Source organism: Pteropus alecto, unplaced genomic scaffold, assembly GCF_000325575.1.
Source record: "Pteropus alecto unplaced genomic scaffold, ASM32557v1 scaffold123, whole genome shotgun sequence".
Lineage (NCBI taxonomy): Eukaryota > Metazoa > Chordata > Mammalia > Chiroptera > Pteropodidae > Pteropus > Pteropus alecto.
Window position 1 is genome coordinate 6,774,327 of NW_006433950.1, and position 9,778 is coordinate 6,784,104.

The 9,778-nt window shown below is 55.0% G+C and overlaps 1 protein-coding gene across 2 annotated transcripts in view; it reads left to right on the forward strand.

The window, feature by feature from the left end:
* GNAO1 (G protein subunit alpha o1) overlaps window positions 1-9,778 on the forward strand; it is a 141,026-nt gene that overhangs the window by 82,001 nt on the left and 49,247 nt on the right. The gene's annotated exons all lie outside the window — the stretch shown is intronic.

Genomic DNA, 9,778 nt, shown 5'->3' on the forward strand with positions numbered 1-9,778 from the left:
CGCAAGGCGCTCCGTCTCTCCTCCTCTTCCTCCTTCTCCCTCCCACCTTCTCCCTCCTTCCCCCTTCCACGCTCTCCTTCTCTGCCTACAAGCGGGTCCCCCTCTCCTTCCTCTCCCTCTCTCCCTTTCTTCATCTGTTCCTTTGTTTCTTTCTTCCTCTCCCTCCATCTTTCCCCTCTCCTTGCTCCTTCCCTTTCTCTCCTCCTCCTCCCTCCTTCTCTAACTCCTCCCTCCCTCCCTCCTTCCTTCCTCACCCTTCAGCTCATTAGCATGGAAATTGTCTTAACTTCAGCGTCCTCCTTCCCCAGCTCACATTCATCTGCATCACAAAAGCAGAGAAACTCGTCCGTCTGGCAAAACTGACCACAGCTTGGACACTAGAGGAAAGGGTAGGGGAATCTGGACAATTACAGGATTAGAAGGTTCACTTAGAAAGTCTATGAACAACCCCATCCCGTGTCAACAAAAATTCGGGTGTGTGCGTGCGTGCGTGCGTGCGTGTGTGTGTACACACACATAAAGTGTGTGCGTTATATACTTGCATATATAAAACCCATATGAGCTAATGGAGCAATAGCAAAGAACTAATGCTTCGAACTTGTGTGAGGCTTCGTTCAGCTGAAAATACTTTCATTTTTCGCCATTTGTGCATCTGCCTATTTCTCTCACAAATTATAAACTCCTCGAAGGACGAAACTTAGATCTTATGCGTCTAGTACAATGTCTGACCCAAGGAGTAGGGACTACTTCATTCAGTTCCCAGTTCTGCCGCCAGCCATATGGCCCTGGGTACACTATTCAACTTCCTCAGCCCTCAGTGTTTCTGTCTGTAAAATGGGCGTAACTCTTAATACCTCCGACTCTCACCTGCTGTAAGATTAAGTAAGGTAACGCACGTGATGCGCTTAGGGTAGAGCCAGAATGCTCTCGGCACATGTTAGCTCTTGTTCTTTTAATTATTTGTTAAAAATCATCACCGTTGATAAAATATTGATGAAGTATCCTCACAGCAATCTAGTGAGGATTGAGTAAGGTTGTGTCTGCGTCTTTCAGATTAGAAATGGAGGCACGGGGACTCTTAATTGGCTGCCCGGGGTCACTGACCTAAATAGGACGAAAGGCGGGCACTGGCTGGCGCTGCTGCCCAGCGCTGTCTCCCCCACCGGGAGCTTCATTAGAGCTGTCCTCCCTAGAGGTAATGGCGGCTCTTTGGGGAAGCAGAATCAAATTTCACACTTAGTTTCCAGAATGTCATTGGATCTCCTCTGGTGAAAGAAATCTTGACATTTAAGTCACACAGTGGAGCTCAGAGCACTATCTTTTTTTTTTTTGAATCGTGGAAACGTTGTGTGCTGTTGACCCTGTGGTTTGCACCAATTCTGAAACAGACAAAAACAAGGATGTTCTCTGGCCTGCGTCTGCCTAAGTTCCCTGGGGCCTGGAGAAACCACAGTGGTAGTTGTCAGAGCTGATGGGGAATGGGGGAGGTGACAGATGAAGGCCTCACGCTCCTGTGCCCAAACCTGAGGCCAGGAAGAGGCTTCTGCTGGGCAGCAGCACGAACACCTGCCACACGCTGGGCACCGGGCTCTCGAGCTACACCAGCGCAGGCCCAGCCCTGCCTTGTCCCTTTGCCTGCCCAGTTTAATAGAGATTGAAACTCCTCTACTGAAGACCATCCAATTCTGCTGCTCCATTTTGTAGATGGGGCAAAATAGGCCCCATCTGGCCCAAATAGGAAAGGGACTTACTCAGGGATGACGTGACAGACCCAAGACTAAAACTTCCAGTTTTCAGAATCACTGTTCAGTTCTCCTTCCATCTCACCAGGTGGCCTCAGATCACCCGGTCCACTCGGGGCCTCACTTTCTTGCCTTCGGTTGGTCGGTTAGTCATTTCGCAAACACTGAGCACTCACGCCCTGGCAGACGACGCACAGAGTGGCAGGTTTGGATACGAAGGTGGGAAGGGGTAGGGCAGAGCTCACATCCGTGGCGGGAGAAGGTGGCCTCCTCCAGTTCCGTGGCCTCCTCCAGTTCCGTGGCCTCCTCCAGTTCCCAGGCCTCCTCCAGCTTTGACGTTCCAGCTCCATGCAGCCCACTCCCTGTGGTCTAAGGCGGGTCAGGCCCTAGGCTCAGGGTTTGGGGCAGGCAGCCCTGCCATCGGGAGCCCCAGACTTGGCCACTGGTACCTTGGCATAGGGTGGCAGTGCCAGTTCCTCCTCCTGGCCCTCTTCCCAAAGGAAGGACTAACTCAGAGGAACAGCAGCTTTCAAGATGGGAAAGGAGCAGGGAGGGATTCAGATTTCTGAGATGTTTTTCGAGTCTTCTTAGATTTCTTCGGCCGAAAGGGGTTGCTCCCTCCTCTCGTCACTTGTCCTTCTGGAGCTGCAGCCCAGCTGCCCCTGACACTCTACTTCGTGGTGGCTCACCTCTGCCGCCAGGCAGTAAGGCCGGGACAGTCTGGTCCATTCGCGTGCCCCCCACATCATCATGCGTGCTCAGTGCCGAGCAGTGGTCGGTGGAGAGGTGACCTCGTGAGCGATTGCGTTTGTCCATCAGGTGCGCGCCTCCCCGGGCCTGGTGCTGGGCTGAGAGCTAGGGACACGCCTGAGAACAGGACAGACATAGCCCGTGCCCCGAGTGGACGCATTTGTGGAGGAGGGAGTGGAAGAGACAGAATGTGCTTCTTCTCGTGCCTTCTTGATGTTCTCAACAGCCAGAGCCAGGATGGCGGGAGCAGCCTCCTGCATCCCTCATTCATTCCTCCGGACAGACATTCACGCAGCGGTGGGGCAGACTCAGCCCCGCTCCCCAGGGCTGTGGGCAAGGAGGGCAGACAGTTCAGTAGACAGCATTTTTTATTCTCACGAAAGTGTAACGATAGGAGCCCCAAGGTGGGTGATGATGACGGAGATAATAATGGTGACCTACCTCAATGCATTGTCTGAAGATTAAATGCCTCAGAGAATACAAGCTGTCAGGGTAGGGCCTGGCACACAGTAGGTGCTCCAGAAAGGTTAGCTTGTATTAGCATCGCGTGCCTTGAAGCAAAGGGAACAATGACTGTAGTTGATTAGGCCTTACAGACGAAGGGGAGGGGGAGGCCTGAGCTGGATAAGGATGTGTGCAGGGGGCCTGAGAGCACATAAGAGGAACCCTGGTTTTGCTCCTCCGGGCACACTGCCTGGCATGGAGCCTGTGAACCCTGCAGAAGTCTATTGGGTGAGTGGATGGAGGTTCCCCGCAACTCGTGGCTTAACCGATGCAGAAGGTACCCCAGGCTCTGAGCACAACGGCAGCCCCAGCCGCCCTGTCCTGGGAGTCCTCAGGCGGAACCTCCTCCAGGCTCCACGCACCCAGAAAGCCGCTGCCTCCAGCCCCTGACTTCAGCCCCTTTGGGTATCTGACCCCTATGTCCTGTACCCACAGCCCTGGCCTCAGTCTCCTCATCTGTAAAATAGGGGTGATTCTGCACTTATGACAACCAAAAACCAAGGACAGGGGGTGCTTGCAATGCCACGTGCTCCTCCAAACACAGCATGAACGCGTTACTGCCACCGACATCCACAGTCTCTTCCTGGCTCAGACGGCGCGCTCCCATCACCTAGCGCAAGTGCCAGAAGACCAGCTTCCTCTCTTGCCTCTCCCCTGTCAGCCAGGAGCAGCTGATGGCTTCCTGAGGAGACGTGGATTAGGAGCTTTTGCACAGCCAGGCTCCCTTCCCCCCAATATCTCTGGTCTGAGGTCCCAGGGCACAGTCCTGAAATAGCTCACTGCCAAATTAGGTCCAGCGTTTCCAGCTCTGTGGGCGCCCCCCCCCCTTCTCTCCCAGCCCTCCGTCTTCCTTCTTTTCTCCTTCCTTCCTGCCGCACTTCCCTGCCTGGTACCGAGACCCGCTGGTTCCCCTGCTGACAACTGCCCAAGGAGAGGAAGACAGCTCTCCTGTCCCAGGGTGCCTGCTGGTGGCCTTGGCCAGGCTGGGGGCTCCACCACTGTTTTCAGGGTCTGTGGGTGTGCACCCGGATGGCGAAGTACCCTGACTCCCAGGTACCACTCCCCCGGGACCAAGTCCAAGAGTGCAGCTCTGCAGCAAGAAGCCTGACGACGAGGTCTCGGACTCTGTGTCTTCTCATGGGGAACCACAGTGCACGTCCTCGAAGTGAAGCTCTCTGTGTGCTGGGGCGAAGGGCACGGGCTTTGGAGTCAGACAGGCACAGGGTTAAAGCTGGATCCTCCTTTTGCAGCTTTGTGACTTCAGGCAAGTTCCTTAAATACCCTGAGCCTCCATTTCCTCGTCTGTAAAATGGAAATAATACCAGTGTATATCAGTCAGGATACAGCCTTACCTGCTGCATAACGAAGGCCCCTAAATATCAGTGACATAAATAAGAGAGAAATGCATTTCCTTCTCACCTGAGCAGCTCAGATGTGACACAGGTCAGGCCCTTCTGCCTTGTTGCTCTGTCACACTCAGGGTCACCGCTTCCAGCTACCCCTTCTAGCCAGCAGCAAGAGAAGGAAGGGAAGGGATTAGACAGGTCTTCCCACGGCACGGGCCAGGCGGCGTCTAAGTCAGGGAAGAGCCCACGACAAGCAGTATTCCAGGAAGACTGCGTGGCGGGCAGGATTGTCGCCAGTCCCCTCACTGGAACTTGCTGCATTCTCTCAGTTTGCTTCAGATTCATGTTTTATCCAAGGCCCAGCGGCTCTCTCCTGACCCAGAGCATCAGAACCTCAGACAGCCTCCTGCCAGCCACTAAGGGACAAGCCTCCCTTCACAGGACAAGAGTCCTGCCTTGCCCAGCCCTGCCCGGTGGACCTGCACCAGGGCTGGCCTCAGTCCCCAGCGGCTTCATCCAAGAGCTTTCCATCTGGTCCACTCATCCTTGGAGGTGGTGCTCCTGCCGCCTCCTCTGGGAAGCCCGCCGACTATGCAGCTCTCTCCTACACAGCCCTGCATCGTGCACCCCCATCCCTCCCAGTCTACAGCAGCCCTGTTGGAGTTTAATCACAGTGCTCATCTTAGGGAGCACTTTGCTGGGAACATACAATTCTGTGCTGGAAGAATCCTGGACACTCTTCTGGCCCAGGATTCCTCGGACATTAGCCCCACGATGTGATGGAGCAAAACCCTCTTGTTGAACAAGTTTGGGACCACAGACCAGAGCTGCTCCTGGGGACCCACAGCGCACATGACAGCCTCAATGGCACACAGAGTCACGCAGAACGGAAGCCAGTCAGTGTGTCTCATCCAGTTTCCCCAACGTTTTTTTTTTTCTTTTGAGTCATCCTGTTAAGTTATATAACTATTCTCCGGACCTGCTGCTCTTACCCAGGTCCTTCCTTTGCAGAAGGGGATACTGAGGCATGGTGTGAGGAGGGACATGCACAAGGTCACAGCAGAGCTGGGATGAGACTTGGGTCTCCTGTCGTCTAGGCCGAGGATGTTTCTTCCGCTCACAGCCCCTCTGCTGTTCTCATTGGAAGCAAGATCCATGCTCCACTTTCCAGTAACAGTTCCTGGTCTGCCTTCCCTGCTTCAGAGTCCCCATCCCATGTCCCCTGCTCCCACCTCACTGCCCCTACCCCCACCCCCAGCATCTGGTCCCTCCAAGCAGTCAGGGGGCAGGGCCACTGCCTTCTGCTTCTCTTGCTGCCATGGGTGGGTGGATCAGCCTGTGACAAAGAGTGAAACACCAAAGACTGGGCCAGTAATGTCTTTTTCGCCACCCAGGAATTAGAGTGGGTTCAGGGTTATCCCTCTAAGACGTTCACCCTCACTTGCACTCCGCTTGCCTCCAGGAGTGCAGAGGAGGGCAGCCCAGCACCGCTGTGCGAGCTGACAGCACACTCTCCACGCCCCCCGCTGTCCTGGGCACTGCTGTGTGACACACTCTCCAAGCCCCCCACTGTCCTGGGCACTCTCCACCCGTTAACCCGCTCCATCCCCTTCGCTTCCCCTTCCAGGACACCCTGCTTCTTGACAGGACTCTGGCTGTTAGATTCCATTACTGTCCTCCTAGATCTGCAGAGGAGAAACTGAAGTTCAGAGGACAGAAATAAGAAGCCCAAAGTCACATGACTGTAGACCGGGTACGAACCCAGCAGTCTGGCCCAGAGCATGTACTGTTTCCTCTTGGGAAAAGTCGGGGCAGGTAGAAAAAGCAGCACCCCCAGTCCTTATCTCACCAGCCACGTACACCTCATGGGGAGAACAGCCGGTATGGGGGCCAGCCTTCCCTCACTGTGACTGGCATCCGAGAGGCAGGAGCCCAGTCCGCTTGGGGCCCCCAGGAACTCAGCATTGAGGGGCTGGGTTCTTTGTCAGGTGAGGGGCCATCCGGAGCCGGAGGCAGGCCCAGGCCTCAGCTCAGTGGCGGAAGAACACTGACCCTTCACAGAAAAGGCCCAGCCCCGCTCCCTGTGGCTGTGTGACTTCAGGCAAATCTCTTGTCCCACAGGGTCCTCCAGAGGAATCAGATGGCTTCTATAAATTCCAAAAAGTTCTATTAATTATTCTGGCAGAGCTTAATTGCTAAGTTTAGGTGTTTGCCAAGCACAGGGCTTTTCTTTTGTATTGCAAAGAAAAAGAAACCCGATTTTCAAAGGCAGGGCCTATGTGTCCCTTAAGGACGGCCTTCTCTCGAGGAGGGGTTTGATGTTCCGACAGCCAGCAGACTGCGAGCGGCTGAGGCGGCCCCACCCTGGAGGGAGCCCCCACCAGCACGTAGATATGGGCAGGGTCCCCAGCCAGTGGGAGAGCTCCTGTGGACTGGCATACATAGCCCACCAAGCCATGGGGACGAAGCCACTAACTCAGGCAGAAAACACCATCAAGTGCTCCGGTCTCTGCATCTGTATCAAGAGTGACCATGCCGTGGGGTGCAGGAGGCAGTGACCGGCCATGCAAAGCTGTCTGTTTCGGTCTGATCAATCTAGAAGGCTCCCTGCGGGGTGGAGAGAGGGAAGGCGGACTTCAGGAGCCGTTTGCTCGACAAGAATGAGATGGCAGAGCATACGGAGCAGACCGAGAGTGGGGGTGTGATGCCAGGGACGCCTTTGGTCACTGTCACAAACACTTTGCACGCATTTCATTGATCCACGCCCCACACCCAGAGCACACAGGCAGATGTCCCATGGCACCACCAGGGCACCTGGAGCTCAGAGCAGTGGGGGAGGCTGCTGCCGAATATCCGAATATCCGAATATCCGGCAGACCCATTTCGTGCTCTCTCCTCCCTAGCCAAGGCCCCAGACAGCTGCAGCAGTCTCCTCTCTGGCCCCCATAATCTGTGCTCCATGCAAGAGCCAGCATGAGCTTTTACAAATGCACATCTAATCCCCTGCATAAAAGCCCTCAGTGCCACCCGTGGTCCTCAGGAGAGAGCTCTGCAGCCGCGGGTCTGCTTCTGATGCTTTAAATGTTGCCGCCTTGCTGTCCCAGTGCTTTTGTGTGAGCCATGGCTCCTGCAGGAGACATTCTCTTCCACCCCTGCGGCCCCCTCAGAATGGGCTGTTCTGTCACCTCCTCTGGCCTCCTGGTCTTCCAGACCAGGCCAGGCCTTTTGTCCTGACGCTCTCAGAGCCCTGGGAGCTTACTTCGGGGCCTTGTCACATTCATAAATGTGTGTGTACGAATATTCAGTCAATATCTATACCCCTGCTAGACCATAAGGGAAAGGACTGGGCCTGTATGAGTTCAGTTGGAATCCACACCCAGCAGCCAGGACAGTGCCTGGCCCAGAGTGGCGGGTGCACAGTTAGACGCTGCTCCACGGACAGTCGCCTGCCCACCGCGTTGCTGAGTCCAGACTTCCAAAACCGAGTGGTCCTTGCCGCGCTTGTCACTGTTCAGCCCAGGAAACTGCTACAGGCAGGCTCTGCCCTGCCCTGCCCAGCCCTCTTAGCCTACAGGTCTGGCTGCACTCAGGTTCTCTGGCTTCGAGAAGCAGCCATCATAGAGTCAAGCACCCCTGCAGACGCCTCTGCACCACGAGGCCTACAGGCCGGGCAGAGTCAGGGTCTCGGACCTCCAGCCAGGCCCATTCCTCCTCCCCAGGCCCCGGCCTGAGGAGTCTGCAATGGTGCAAGCTCTGAGTTTCAGACCCAGCCTTGTTCGTAGCTAGCTGTGTGGTCCTGTGAAAACCCAGAATACGTGGCCAGCTGACTGCATGGGTTCTGAGGTCCACAGCATCCTCAGATGTGCAGGAAGTTGGTACCCATACAGCATAGTCACCGAAAGAACCAGCCAGAATGGTTTTCAGAAACACAGCCCACTGACCTATATTCTCCATAGCACTCACGTACTCACAGACCCTGGGTTGGGATTTAAAGACACACACACACACACGCACGCACGCACGCTCACATATGCATGTACGGGATGAAAAGGTAGAGACTGTGCTCTCTGAGTATGGGACCCAGGAGGCCCTGGTGGCCTTGGAGTTCCCTGATCACCATTGTCCTGAACCTGGACATTCTCTCCATCCTTCCTGCAACATTTATGAGTACCTGTAAGTGCCAGGCTGGCAGCAGGTAAAACCCACACAGTCCATGCACATGGGGAGCTCAGGGACTTGGCTCCTGTGTCCGGGCGCTGAGCAGAGTGCTCAGGCTGACAAACTCCGTGGCCACCTGCCCCTGCACAGAGCCCAGTGCTGCTGTTTGCCAGCAGTGTGACCTGGGGAAACTGCCAGTCTGTTCTATGCTCGTTTTAAAATGGGGACAATAACAGTATCTACCTCATGCCTGGGACAGTGCATGTACAGTTCCCAGCACGCTGTGTGTGTCTTAGCATTAGTCTGCTCGGGCTGCCATAACTAAACATAGACTCAACATAGGATAAACTTGCCTCCACAGTTCTGGAGGCAAGAAGTCCAAGATCAAGGTTCGGGCCCCTTCGGTTCCTGGCGAGAGCTCTCCTCCTGGCTTGCAGATGGCCACCGTCTCACCGTCCGCACGTGGCCTTTCCTAGGTGCTTTCACAGAGGGACGGGGAGAGAGGAAGCTCTCTGACGTCTCGTAGGAGGACACTGATCCTGTCCCCACGCTTGCCTTTAACCTTAGTTATTTCCTTACTCCAAACACAGCCACACTGGGGTCAGGGCATCCACATGGGAATTTGGGGTGGACGCACATATGCAGTCCATAATGCTCTCGCTACGAACATTCGGCCTTCGTGATCCTGATTTGGCTCTTAGTCATAAACTCACCTGGCACGTACATAGGACTTTACCAGTGGCACGGCTCTGTGATGAAACCCCCGTGAGAGCAGGGACCCTTTGTTTCCCAGCTCCAAGCCCTGGGTTTGGCACAAAAGTAAATCCCTTCCATCTCTGTCACCTTTTTTTTGAGCTCTGGACCTCCTGCCTGTGGGGCAGGTATAACCGGTGTTTACAAATGAGGAAACTGAAGATCAGAGAATTCAAATGATTTGCCTGTAGTCAAGCAGCCAGTCAGTGGCAGAGACATATCCGAAGCCAGGTATTTCAAAACCTAGCCACTGCCATTCCTACTACCCGCATGGGCCCGTGAACTCAAAGCAGAGGGTTGTTAAAGATCAGGTCACAGAGAACCAGAATGAGTTTGGAACCTGAATTCTAGAGCTAGCTTGTTCATAGGCCATCGCCCAGGACATTTTTTCAGCTGCTGGACAGAAGCAGCCCCCGCCCTGGTGCAGCGTGGGAAGGGGCACAGAGGTTACACAGCGATATGTGTGTGGGGGGGGGCCTCCTGAAAGCTGGCTCTGCGCATCTTCCCCTGGGGCTTGGCCCCTCT